Source organism: Mustela lutreola, chromosome 7, assembly GCF_030435805.1.
Source record: "Mustela lutreola isolate mMusLut2 chromosome 7, mMusLut2.pri, whole genome shotgun sequence".
In the NCBI taxonomy this organism is placed as follows: domain Eukaryota; kingdom Metazoa; phylum Chordata; class Mammalia; order Carnivora; family Mustelidae; genus Mustela; species Mustela lutreola.
This window is the reverse complement of record NC_081296.1, coordinates 53,499,899-53,513,900: the sequence shown is the minus strand read 5'-3', so window position 1 is coordinate 53,513,900 and position 14,002 is coordinate 53,499,899. Positions and strand designations below refer to the sequence as shown.

The window sequence follows — 14,002 nt, the reverse complement described above, 5'->3', positions numbered from 1 at the left end:
GGTGAGAGCTTAGGACTTTAGAGCCACCACTTGAAAGCAAGAGCCTCTGTACTGGCCTCGGTTTTCTCTAGGGTTGGGGGTGCAGGGGCCAAGGCTGAAACTGACAGGTCTTCAATCAGTTGCCCCCTCAGACAACTCTTCCAGGCAGCCCTTTAGCCAGTGACCAGGAATGGCGGTAAGATATGACCCCCCAGTGGAGTGGTACAGGGTGAGGCGGGGGACACCATGTTGCAGGAGAGAAGCAGGCTGGACTGTAGTCACCCAAGAGGGACCATGCCTCGCTGTGGGTAGTCTGGGAGGGCAGCCTGGAGGAAGCACAGCCCATCGTGGACAGTTAGTAGGTATTTGTCTTAATCACTTTGAATATTTCAGGAGACATCTGCAGATGAATTCTCTGCATCCTTGGAAGGAGCTGATGGACAGAGGCGCTGCGGCTGCCACCACTTTGCATGCTTGAGCTCAGGGGAGGCAGCCTGTCCTCCCAGCAGTTAGGAGATGTCTGCTCTTGGGCCCGGGGAGGGTGTGAGAGGTTGTGCCAGGCGGCAGGGGGAGAGGGATGGCGGATGAAACGTCAGCCCCAAGCCAGCAACTCTATGACTGCTGCCCAAGCACAGGCTGAGTCGTGCTGCTGGCCCTTCCCGTATGTCACCTTTGCCTGTCATGTCTGCATCTGGATGCCTAGTGCCCAGAGCGGCCCCCAGCTCAGAGAAGGTGCTTGGCAAATGTTTGTTCATATATATGGATAAATAAATTTAATTCTCACCGTATGGTCATGTGATACAATTATCTGCACTTTGCAGAGGAGGAAACTAGGATCAAGGGCATTTGGACCCAGCCCTTGTGGGAGGGAGAATTCTAAGAATGATCCCCACTGACCCTTGACCTTGTCAGATCCCCTCCCCTCTAAGTATGGGTGGTACTTATGGATATGATGAGATATCACTTTAATGATTATGGTGTATGGCAAAACGGAGATTATCTGGGCAGTTTAATCTACTCACCTGAGCCCTTTAAAAGCAAGTTTTCTGGGGGGCTGGGTGGCAGGTGGCTCAACTTGTCTTTGGCCCAGGTTATGATCCCAGGGTCCTGGATGGAGCCCCACATCAGGCTCTCTGCTCAGCAGGAGACCTGCTTCTCCCTCTCCCTCTCCCCAGCCCCCTGCTTGTGCTCCCTCTCCCTCTCTCTCAAATACATACAAATTTTAAAAAACAAAACAACAAAAAAAGCAAGTTTTCTTCCGCTGGTGGCAGAAGGGAACATCAGAGAGCTCCAAGGCGCTAGAAGGACTTGACATATGGTTGTTGGCTTTGGAAGTGAAGGGGCCACACGCAAGGACCAGGAAGTGGCTTCTAAAACGGAGAGCGACCCCCCACTGACAGCCAGCAAGGAAACAGGCAGGAAGTCCTTTAATTGCCAGGAACTGAATTCTGCCTGTGAGGAAGACTGAGTGAGTCTAGAAGCATATCTTCCCTGGAGCCTCTGGAGAAGAGTCCAGCCAAGCCCAGCCCAGCCACACCTTGATTTTGGCCTTGTAGGACTCTCAGCAAAGACCCCAACCATCCCCACCTGGACTTCTAGACTACAGAACTGTGAAGCGAATCTGTGCATGTTGTTTTAAGCTGCTGAGTACTTGCTCACTTGTTACGCAGCAATGGAAATGCACAGAAAAACAGAAAACCAACACAATGGACATAGAGCCCACAACTGCCACATTGCACAACAGAGCATAGCAGGGTCACACTTCACCTACCCTACCAGCCCCCCCAGCCTACTGTGGGCAGATCCCACCCACAAGATACACGCAGTGCCCTCAACACTCACCGTGTAAACCTGTTCTGGAAGCCTACTGGAGACAGGGGGCGTTTCCTCCTGCTGGGCCCACGGCCAGATGAGGCAACAGGATTCCCTGCAGACCCAAGACGGCTCCCCTCTTCCACACACAGTTGTCACTGGGAAGTGGCTGCCCCACCATGGACTACATTTCCCAGGCACCTTTGCATCTAGCATTCTCACCAGTAGAATAAGAGCAGAAGTGATATGTGTCACTTCTTGGTCAAGGCCTTTAAGGTGTGCCCCCTCTTTCCTCATCCACCCATTGAACATAAGGAACACTGAGGACCTTGGAGCTAACAGAGCCACAAGTTAGAAAAGTGCTGGTCACCATGGAGAAGAGTCACCGGCCACCCAGAAACACGTGCATTAGGGCAAACGCACAGGAACATTGTTTTGTGTTAAGGCACTGAAATGAGGGGGCACGTGTCGGGGTAGGGGTGTTGCGTGTTACATTAGCTAGTGTTACCTTGATATACCAGCCCTTGTTCTCCCTGCCCTCCCCTTGAGCCACCCATGACGGGGACTGGGGTCCTCACAGTTGATGGTCCCCAGGCGGACCCTTTGCAAAGGAAGGCTCACTTCCCCCAACCCCCATCCGAGAAAAACCATACAGTCCCCTGCAGCCATGCATACCTGCCCAGTGACCGTCCTTCACAAGCTCAGCTCTGGGCTGGGGGCCCTCCTTCCCTTCCCCCCACGCCTCACCCAGTCATCTCCTGGGTGCGGCGGCCCCATGGCCACAGCTCCGGGCAGGACTTATGGGATCTCAGACATTAGCAACAGCCTCAAACTCTTCTAACACAACATGCATTGGTACCACAGAGACCTTACTGAAAATGTCTATCCTGCAGCAGCTCTCCCTGTCTGAGGCTCCCCATTGCCTTCCATACAAAGCCTACGTTCCAACTCAACGCAGCCTTCTCTTCCAGCAGAGCTCCACGCCTTGCCATTCCCCCAGGCCAGCCTCCCCACTCAGGTGAAATGTATAAGTCAAGTACCTACCTCCAGGGCACAGGGCACGCCATACGGTGATCAGCTGAAATTCCCTTCCTGCCCTCCCAATCTCCGATTCTTCAAGTCCTAACCGTCCTTCGAGATGGCCCGCAGCCCACCTCCTCTAGGAGGGCTGAGATGGCTAAATTTTATGTGTCTACTCGATTGGGCTCAGGGATGTCCAGACAGCTGGTCAAACATTATTTCAGGGTGTGACTGTGAGTGCATTTCCGGAAGAGCCTGGCACATGGAGACGGAGTGAAGGGCGCCCTCACGCAGATGGGCGGCCACCCTCCGATCCGAGGGTCGGAATGGAACAAAAGGCAGAAGAGAGGTGGATTTTCTTTCCTTGAACTGGGACATCTGTCTTCTCTGTCCTCAGACATTAGCACTTCTGGTTCTTGGGCCTTCAGACTCAGATTGGGACTTATACCGTGGGCTCCCCAGTTCTCGGGCCTTTGACTTTGGACTTGGAACTCCAGCACCAGCTTCCCTGGGCCTCCAGCTTGTGGAATGCAGGTGGTGGAACTCCTCAGCCTCCACAAGCGCACGAGCTGGTCCCTCGTATTAGATCTCTTTCTATCTATCTATACTTATCCTATTGGGTCCTCTTCTCTGGAGGCCCCTGACTGAAACGGGGCCCTCCCAAATGCCGGCAACAGGAATGGTCCCGCCCTTTCCTGTGCTGCTCTTCCCAGGGTGGGTCCCACAATCCCCCAGCACGGCCCGTTGCGGGGTGTCACAGGTTGGCTTCTCCAAGAAGACTCCAAGGTGGAGTAAGGTACAGGAGTTTATTAAGGAGGCCTTGGGATCTACACCTGTGGAAAGGAGAGGACAGAGCAGGAGTAGGGAGGGGAAGAAGCAGAGCTGTGGTACAGGTCAGACCCCTGGGAGGCCCTGGAGCCCCTGGGCCTTTCAGAGGTATTCTAAGCCGGGGCTGAGATGGCCAGGCCTTTAGATTCCTTGCTTAGGAAGTCCATGGATGTGGGCTGCCTGGAGGAGGGGGCAACCTTAGGGAAGCAACTCCGCAGCTGGGACCATCCCTGAAGGAAGGACAGCAGTCCCACCAGCTGGCAACGAGTCCTGGGAGAAGGATCTGGGAGCCATGTCACCCTGTCCACCACAACTGGACGCAAGGCTATCACCTCCCCCATCCGTTCCAGACAGAGTCCCTAGAAAGGAGGGAACGTAGAGGGGAGTCCATCCTGTTTCCTTTGCCTCCCCCTATACCCCAAACAACCTGAGGGCCACCGTGTTTGGCTCAGACCCCAGGAGCTCCACCGGAGTTCAGAGTATCTGTAAACTGGGGGTGCCGTGGGCCCAGGCTCCAGTGCAGGGAGCCAAGCTGGAGGCTGGGGGTTCCGGGTTCCCCATGTGGCCTCCTTATGCTGACCCTGACAGAGCACGTATGGCTCCAGGACACGTTTTATAGAATTGTGGGTAGTGGTGGGGCAGCAGGGCCCCATGGGTGGGCAGGAGGATGGTTCCACAACAAAGAACTGTCTCAGGAGCCCTATCGGTGAAAGCCCTACTTACAAATCTCTAAACCCAGACTCTAACTCGATTTTACATATAAACACAAAATATAGTATTGTATGGCTTGAAAAGCATACACCAGATTTTCTAGGAGGACAACTAAATAAATCCAGGGAAGACCTGTACTTGGTTTAGTTTGGAATTTTATCAAGAAATATTCCTTTTTCAGGGGTGCCTAGCTGTCTCGATGGAAAAAGCGTGTGGCGTTTGATCTTGGGGTCTTGCGTTCCAGCCCTGGGTTGGGGGTAGAGATTACTTAAAAATATAAACTTTTGATTTTCTTTTTTGTTACCTTTTCCAGAAAATCTTGGCAGGTATTTTATCCAGCTGAGCCAATACCCTGAACGCACCTGCAACTGACCTGTCACATTCAGTACTTCTGTCTACAGTTAAAAGCCAGAGGTAATTAATTACACATGGCAAGGCCTTCCTAGTGTAGCCGTGCCTAAATGTTTACAGACTGAAATACATTTCATTTTATTCTCAATTGCTGTCTTTTCATTTTTCCTTTCTATTACAATTAAAGCCATACATTTGTGTTTTATTTGTCTCTGGGTGGTGGTAATATGTGTGAATTTCATTTCAGGATGGTTAAAAAGGGCATCCACAATATTTTATATCAGGAGGTAGTGGGTCTGACAGACTATGAGCCTCTGACCTGGGTGGGTGTCCTCCTCCTGGGCCTGAGCTTCACTCTAGACTCATCGCGTGTCTCCCACCACCACCGGCACCGTGGGGCGAGGGCGCCCTCTGCAGGCCAGCAGCCCCTCTCCCCAGGAAACAGGCCCAAAGGCGGTCTGGATTAGATGATTCAATGTCAGAGCCATCTGGATCCCTCCTTGTCTTGCCCTGTCGGTTTCCAGAACTACTTCCAGAATCACCATCACTAATTCTGAGCCCTCCCACCATCTTGGAGACCTGGGCAGAGGGGTGGGCAGGCGGCAGGGGAGGGCAGCGGTGGTGTCTACCCTCTCCCCCTTCCATGGGAGCCTAGAGGGAGTCAGAGCCTAGAAGCACGTCTCTCAGCCTGGCCCGCTTTATGGGGGCATCTTCCAGGCTTCCTTCCCAGTCACTCTTCAAGGCAGCCACCCCTTCCTTGCAAGGTTTCGCTGGATACTTCCGCCAGTGATGCTCTGGGCCCAGGTGGGAAACCTCCCAGGCAGAGGCAGAAACATCAGTGTGTCCACCGGGGGCACGAGCGTGTCTCAACAACTAGGAAAGATGCCTCAGGCCTGGGCAGTAGGGTTAGCAGGTAAAATATAGGATGCCTGGTTCATTTAGATTTCAGATAAACAACAAGTAATATTTTCAGTGCAAGTATGTCCCATGCAAATCTTGGAACAAAACAAAAAAAAAAGCCAAGGTTGCTCATCTGGAATTAAGATGTAACTGGGCATTCTTTCTAAACCCCAAAGACACCGTGGGGAAAGCAGACCTGGAGAATAACACTATAACCAGCACTGGGCCTGAAGCATGAGCTTGACTGTGAAAGGGGGTGTGTCAGGGGCAGTCTATGCAGACCCAGACTCAAGCTCTGAGTCTGTTATGAACTCCAGCGAGGCTCCAGAGTCCCTGGGAATCAGATTCCCAGAGCTGTCACCCCCTCAGACTCTGATCTGTCCAGTTTAGTCTGGAGTCCCCACATACCCCTCCCCGGAGGTTGGTTGCCAGGTTTGTCATCAGTGCAAGTGAAGGCCTGGGCCCAGGCCTTGAGGAGGGGAGAGCAGACAAAGGATGTCCTCGAAAGTGAGGGGGCACAGGTCCCCAGTGGCTCCACTGGCTAGAGTCAGACTTACCTCCCTAAACATACGCTGTCCTCCCTGCCCTTCCAGGGGCCTCCAGCCTCCCAGTGAAGAGGAAGGTTCTACCATGAATAACACTGCTTAGATGAAGAAACTGAGGCACAGACAGGCCTGGGTCTGAAACCCAGCCTGCGTCAATCCACACTGATGGATGGGGCTAGGCTCCAGAGGGATCCCCACCAGCTCCAGCCTGGGTCTCCTCACTTCCCCACCAAGGGTCCCCAAGACATGGCAACCTTTTGTTCATGTTTCCCAGCCATCAACTTCAGTCCGTGCGCTGTCCCTTCTCGGCCCCTGTGTCCCAGGTCGCCCTGACCAACCCTTCCCACCCTCCCTCCTCTGTGATGGGAAGAGGTTCCACATGACTAGCTGTCCCTGCACGTACCACACCACATCATGATTGTTCTCTGCGGCTGTCACCACCCATGTCCTGGGGACCTGTCTCATATAATCACTGATAGAAATGGCGTCTACAATGGTCTTCAGGTGTCTGAATGTCAAAAAGCCCCAGTAGCTGCAGAAAACACATTCCAAGAAGCTAGGACTGTCCACTGTAGAACATGAATCTGTCTGATTAGAAACAAAACCAAACAATCATGTTCAGTAAGTGTTTACTTCGTAGCCACACGGAATGAGGGACAGTGAGGAACAGAGCTTCCCATCTCCAGTGGAGGGTGCTGGGCAAACACAATTGTGTAGTTTCCTTTTATCTTTATAATCAATTCTGTTGCTGCCATCATTTAAAAGTCCTTAAAATTCAATGGAATGGATTTTGCATACCTTAGGCTGATACTGAACTCAGAAATCTTAGGGTTAAGTGAAGATTTATATTTATATACTGTATTAGTTTCTTACTGCTGCTGTAACAAATTACCACAAACTTAGTGGGTTTAAACAACACAGATTTCTTATCTTACAGCTCTGGATGTCAGAAGTCCCAGATGACATTCCCTGGGCTGAAACCAGGTGTTGGCAGGACTGCATTCCCGCTGGAGGCTCTAGGGGAGAATCTGTTCCCTGGCCTTTTTTCAGCTTCTAGAGGTGGCTCTCATTTATTGGCTCCTGGCTCCCTTTCAGCCAGCGATCACATCACTCGAGTCTCTGCTTTGGCTATCACCTCCTTCTCTGATTCTCTTGCTCCCTGTCCCTCATAAGGACCCTTGTGATTACACCGGGCCCACCTGGATAATGCAGGCTACTCTCCCCATCTCAAGACCTTACCTTAATCACACCTGCAAAGTCTCCTTTTGCCATGTAAGGTAACATATTCACAGGTTCTGGAGATGAGGCTGCGGCTCCCTTGGGGAGGGAGGATCTTATCCTGCCTATCACACCTAGCTTAAGTGTCAAATACAAAAACCAATCAGGCTGCCTGTTTGGGAGGAAACTGCACCAGAAGATCTGGGAAGTGTGTATAACATTTGGACCCAAGGATGTGGGCTACTTGACCCTGACACTAGTATTTTTTTTTTTTTAAAGATTTTATTTATTTATTTATTTATTTGACAGAGAGAGATCACAAGCAGGCAGAGAGGCAGGCAGAGAGAGAGGAGGAAGCAGGCTCCCTGCTGAGCAGAGAGCCCGATGCCTCGATCCCAGGACCCTGAGATCATGACCTGAGTCGAAGGCAGCGGCTTAACCCACTGAGCCACCCAGGCGCCCACCACTGGTATTTTTATGTTGAGGTAAACAATGTGTATTTGTTACTCTATAATGCTTGTAATAGATAAGGTAATGTGGTCTTTTAGAGCAACAGCCTTAGAACTATTAATTGAACGTATATAACTGAATAATTTAAACTGAGCATCCTATGAGTTTATGCATCATATTAGAACATGTAAGAGAACTTTAAATTCACCATATTTTCATCTTTATTATTTAATTCTTATTTTTTTATAAGGTTAACTGACAGTTTTATAAAGATTACTTAATACTGAGGACAAAAGCTCTTGTTGGTTCAGTCAGAAATTAGACTACTGGAATAAGAAGTCTAATTTTTGAATAAAGGTTAAAATATTTTAAAGGGCTCCTGGCTGGCTCAGTCACTAGAGCATGCAACTCTTGATCTCAGGGTTGTGAGTTCAAGCCCTACATTGGGCGTGGGGGGGGGAAATATATATATATATACACACATATATATGTATAAAATAAAATATTTTAATATGTTTGATTAAGTTTATAAACTGGACCAAAGGTGGGAAGGAAAGTGCATTCAAGACTTCCCATGGCCAAAAAAAAAAAAAAAAAAGACTTCCCATGGCCATCTTATTCAAAGATGTCTCAAAGGAGATTGTTAAAATTTAATGCTACTAGAATAAGATTTGAAAACTAAATTTAAAGTCTAGAAGGGTGCCCCCAGATTTATTTCCTCTGAAAGAAATCACCTCGACAGAAGGATGTGGCCCTGGGGCACAGCCCCAGCAGCCTGAGGATAGAAGGGAGTGAGGTCCCAAAGAACCACACAGACCCAGGACAAATCACATCAGGTGGGTGCGGGGCTCATGCCCTGTTTTTAATTCATCTTGGTATTATTGTTTTGAACATTTTTTTGTATTGTTAGAAAACACAAGTAAGTATATGTAGTTGACTATCAATCTTTTTTATTTAAAAGAAAAAGAGGTACAATTATAGGATTAAACAATTAAGCAGGAACACAATCATGGTAGAATCAAATTAGAAGAGGATCTTTATTTTCACTAAAGGCAGATGTCTGGACCAGATCTGCTACTGAAGGCAACTTAGAAAAACTGGCCACGAGAGATTAAGTAATCTTAAAAGCATCAGAGAGCTAGCAAGATATCAGGAAATTGCCTGGCCAGTGAGACCAGCATCGGGAGGCCACAGTGGAGTTGGCCAATCAGGAGAAGGTGACCAGGAAGCTGGGCAGAGCCTCTGAGAGCCGGGAGGGGGTCAAGGAACAGAAGTCAGGGCACAGAACTGGAAACTAGCCCCCATTCAGGACAGGGAAATCCAAAGGCTTACACTTTCAGAGTCAAGGTGACCCAGAAGCAAACTGGCCCTTGTAAGCTCTACACTCTGGCTTTGAACTCCCCGAGGGACGGGGGGTGGGGAGGGGCACGAAGTCTTAGGCTGGAAAACTGAACTACCGAGATCCGAGACTGCCAGTGCCCCAGGTGCCTGGCAGATGCTAACGGAAGGACCTAACGAAAGGACGGTGACATCACTTCAGGTGTCAAGTAATATCCAAAGGTGACGTTTCAAACAAATGTTCAACCTACAATAAAAAAACAACCAGGTACAAAGACTTAAAGAAATTTAATGGAGCACTTGGGTGGTGTCCGACTCTTGGTTTCAGCTCAGGTCATGATCAGTCGCTGCACTCAGCGGGGCGTCTGCTAGAGATTCTCTCTCCTTCTCTCTCTGCCCTTCCTGCTGCTCATGCTCTCTCTCTCAAATAAATAAATAAATCTTAAAAAAAGAAAACAACTTAAATAAATTTATAAATAATTTTTAAATTTAAAATTCAAAAAAAAAAAAAGGCACACAGGTGACAAGACAACATAGCCAAGGGCCAGCAGAAACCATCAATATCAAAAACAGACACTTGAAGAAAAAAAAAAGATATTTGAAATATGATCAGATCATGCCATAAAATAAATGTACTTCTTCATAAATGGAATCATACAGTATATACTTGTGTTCCCAAGGGAAAAGGGCTGGAAGGGAAGGCTGGCCTCTGCCCAGATGACTGGCCTCCTGCCTTTCCTGTCCTCTCCGCTCTCTCTTGCCCCCAGGTGGCCATGGGAAGTCTTGAATGCACTTTCCTTCCCACCTTTCTGCCTTTGTTCCTGCATTTCCCTCAGTCTGGGGTTCTCAGACCCTGCATGAGCCCCCTGGTGTAGATGCCATCTCCTACAGGAAGTCTTCCTTACTTCCTCCAGGGAGAACGCATCTCATTGTCAGCTTTTATCTGCTCTTGGAACGCTTTTATCCTTCTGCCTTGTGTTTGTTGGAGCCTTTGCTTGCCTGCTCTTCTCCACCACTGGACCAGCAGCTCATTGGGGGCCAGGCCTGGAGTGATACCTGCTATTTGTCCCCTGCATTTCCTCTGCCCAGGTGCTGGGCTCTTTGGAGCGCAGCCACTGGGGAACGGGAAACAGGCTTTGCTTGTGCTCTTCAGCACATTCATCGGTGTCTTGCCACTACCATCTTGACCTGGGTTCTCGAGACCAAGGGAACCCTCGGGGTAGCCCACTTCCACCCAAGCCTTCCCACAGGTGGGCACAGAAAGACTTCTCACACTAGTGCTTTACCTTTCAATGTGCCTGAACACACCGAGGATACCTTGTTTCTCAGCAGCTGTGGAAAGTAGGCATCATGAGCCCTATGGGACAGGAGAGAAACTGAGGCTCCGAGAGCAGTTTCCCAAGCCTGACTATACTTTGGAATCACCTGAGGAGCTTTTAAAAATTAAACCTGGATCTCTGGGGCTGGAGCCCAGGGTTCAGTCTTTTTTAAAACAGTCTGGGTGATTTTAATAAATAACCAAGCTTGAGAGCCACCGGACAAGCCAAAGGGTCCACAGCTGCGGGGAGAGAGACAACTCTTCAACTCCAAACCTTGAGGTAGTGCTCTTACCTTTATCCCAAGAAGAGCTGGGGAGATTCCTAGCCCACGGGCTATTTGGGGTCCCCTAGGCTGGAAGGCAGTGCTGGAAAACTGACATTATCTTTTCATTTTGGGGCTCCACAAGACAATTGTCATCTGTGAAGCCAACCTTTTCCCTACTTGTCCTTCCTTGACTCCAGAACTCGGGCCCAGACAGCCGAAGCCCAGGGGACAACGGGTGACTCAGACACTTCCTGTTTTCTTGGCTGTGGGGACAGGGGGATGGAAACAATCGGGCTGGGGTTCATGGCCTAAGAGAGGGGCTTGGAGAGAGGAGGAGGCTGGAGCCAAAGGGCCAACCAGCCTTGAGATGCAGGCGTGAGCCGGGGAGAGCCACAGGGGGAGTGGAAATGAGGGAAGGGGATTGTCGGATAGCCGGAGCAGCAAAGGGAGAAAGGATTTGGAGTGAGCTTCTCTTCAATGTGCGAATTTTCTGGATCCCCAGGGAATGCAGGAGAGACCTACAGTTCTGCCGATCTGGTTCAGGCGATGTGAGGGGTGGAAGCTGAGTCCAAAAGAACAGCTTGAAGCAGGGAGGCAACGGACCTGGGTTACCTTGTCCTCACCCTGCCATGAATTAGCGGATGACCCGTGGCCATCTCTGGGCCCCTGCTTCCTCTCCTATAAAATGGACGAGGCTGGGATAAGCAGAGCTCCAAGAAGTCCTGTGATTCTAAGCAAAAACCATATCCTCTCCTAGTCTTACAGAGCACCATGTGGAAGCCAGGGGACTTTTGACTGACATGATTTTGATTTCAGGTTGGACAATAACCATGGGAGGTAGGCGGGGAAGGTCTGATTACTACCGGATCGCTGCTGGAAACACTGTTCATCAGGAAGACTAAGGAAGGTACTGGCTAAAGCTGTGTGGAAATGGGGACCAGGGCACTACTAATGACCCCATTCGGTCACCCCTTCCTCGGAGGACAGCAACTTGGGGATGTTGATGGAAAATTATACATGTCTTAATTTTGACCTCCATCGTCTCCCTGATGGAGTCACCCTCTGGAAATAATGCTACATTTGGAAAAGACTCATTGCACAGGAAGATATATACTAAAGTTAATTTTGTATTAATGAGAGGTAAAACACAGCCCAGACAGCCACAAAAGGAAAATTTTTCTGAGAGACAAATTACCCTCAAACTTAGTGGCTTAACAAGCATTTGCTATCTCAGAGTTTCTGTGGCTCAGCTGGGAGCCTGTGGGTCAGTGTTCCTCAGGAGGCTGCGGTCCACCTCAAAGCGAGGCTGGGAGAGGATCCACCTCCCAGGTCACTCATGTGGCTCAGGTCCTTGTTGGCTCTTGAGACATCGGGTCCTCAACTGTCTCTCCACAGAACAGCCCACAACATGGCGGCTGGCTTCCCTCAGAGCAAGTGAACAACCTGGAAGGCACACAGGCCTCTGTGACTTGATCTTGAAAGAGACCTCCCCTCATTTCTGCTATATTCTATTCATCCTATTAGAATATTTCAACTCTAATTCTAATTCTGTTCATTAGAATGGAGTCACTAGGTCAAGCCCAGGTTCAAGAGGAGAGGGTTACACTAGCATGTGAATACCAGGGGAAAGCTTTCCTCCCCCCTCAGTGTCCTTGGCTGGCTCTGAAAATTAAACTGAGCAGGACAGATGATCAGGAGAAGAGCATACAAATGTATTTAATATAAGTTTCATATGACACGGGAGCCTTCCTAAGGAAATGAAGACCAAAAAAAACAGACCTGAGTATTTCTATGCTAGGTATGATGAAGAGTGGGCAGGCATCCCTTCATAGGAGTATGATGGGTCAGAGAATGTAGTAAACTGGGGGAAACTTAGCAAGACCTGTTTGTTCAGATTCTTCGTGGTGTTTCTGTCTTTGCAGATAATGGTGGCCCTTTCTTCCCAGACGGGGAGGGCATCTCTCTCAGGAGCGTTTCTGACTTGTTTCAGGGGAGAGGGGCAGAGGGAAGGTCAGAGTGATCTTCCTGCTCCTGCTGTCTTCTCAGACTCAGCTTAAACTCTTCAATATGGCAAGGTGCCTCGTTTTGGGGTAGCGTGTCTGGAACCCCATCCAGATCACCCGGTGCCATCTTAGAGGCTGCCTACCATAAAGCATATGGGACATGTGGATGATCTTAAGTGAAACAAAGACAACAGGATTCAAAACTGGATACCCAGGGCGGTCACGTCTGAGTGAAAATACAACAGGGAAAAGGGTGGGAAGAAATTGGTTAAAAACACATTTACAGAGGCGCCTTGGTGGCTCAGTGGGTTAAAGCCTCTGCCTTTGTCTCAGGTCATGATCCCAGGTTCCTGGGATCGAGCCCCAAGTCAGGATCTCTGCTCAGTGGGGAGCCTGCTTCCTCCTCTCTCTCTGCCTACCTCTCTGCCTACTTGTGATCTCTGTCTGTCAAGTAAATAAATAAAATCTTTTAAAATATATATATATATATATATATATATATATATATATATATAAAACACATTTACAGTTGATCCTTGAACAACATGGGTTTGAACAATGTGGCTGCACTTATACACAGCTTTTTATCAGTGAAATATATGAGAACATTTTTGGAAGTTTGTGGCAATTTGAGAAACATCGGTTGAACCAAGTAGCCTAGAAATATCGAAAAAATTAAGAAAGTTAGGTATGTCATGAATGCATAAAATAGATGTGGATACTAGTCTACCGTAAAGTACACATCAATTACAAAGTTAAAATCTATCAAGCCTTATGCACATGAGCACAGATCAGACATTATCTTTTCATTTTTGGTGCCTCACATTGGTATATCGAACATTTACAGCACTTTGCATCACGTAAGACACTACTGATGTAGGTATGGACAGATTATTCATCTTGTAAACAGTATCAGTAAACCCAGAACAGCACTCTTTTCTCTTCCTTATGACTTTCCTAACAACATTTTCTTCACTAGCATACTGTATTATAAGAATACAGTATATAACACATGTAACATACAAGATGTGGAGTAACTGACTATTGATGCTATTGCTAAGGCTTTCCAATCAACTGTACGCTATTATTAACTATTGAGTCAAAAGTTATACATGGGTATTTGGCTGTTCGGAGGTCAGTGCCCCTAACCCCTGCATTGTTCGAGGGTCTACTGCACACACTAAAAACCTAAACGGGTTCTGCATGATGAAGTACCTTTATAACTTAGGTCTTTTGCTTTTCCCCACGTGTGTTAACCTATGC

The 14,002-nt window shown here is 48.8% G+C and overlaps 2 long non-coding RNA genes across 2 annotated transcripts in view; one reads left to right on the top strand and one right to left on the bottom strand.

The window, feature by feature from the left end:
* Positions 1-14,002, bottom strand: part of LOC131835961 (uncharacterized) — a 41,709-nt gene that overhangs the window by 20,664 nt on the left and 7,043 nt on the right. The gene's annotated exons all lie outside the window — the stretch shown is intronic.
* LOC131835960 (uncharacterized) lies at positions 10,676-12,845 on the top strand. Its single transcript, XR_009355428.1, has 3 exons — positions 10,676-10,750; positions 11,553-11,643; positions 12,659-12,845. It is a non-coding gene; the product is annotated as an uncharacterized LOC131835960 (long non-coding RNA).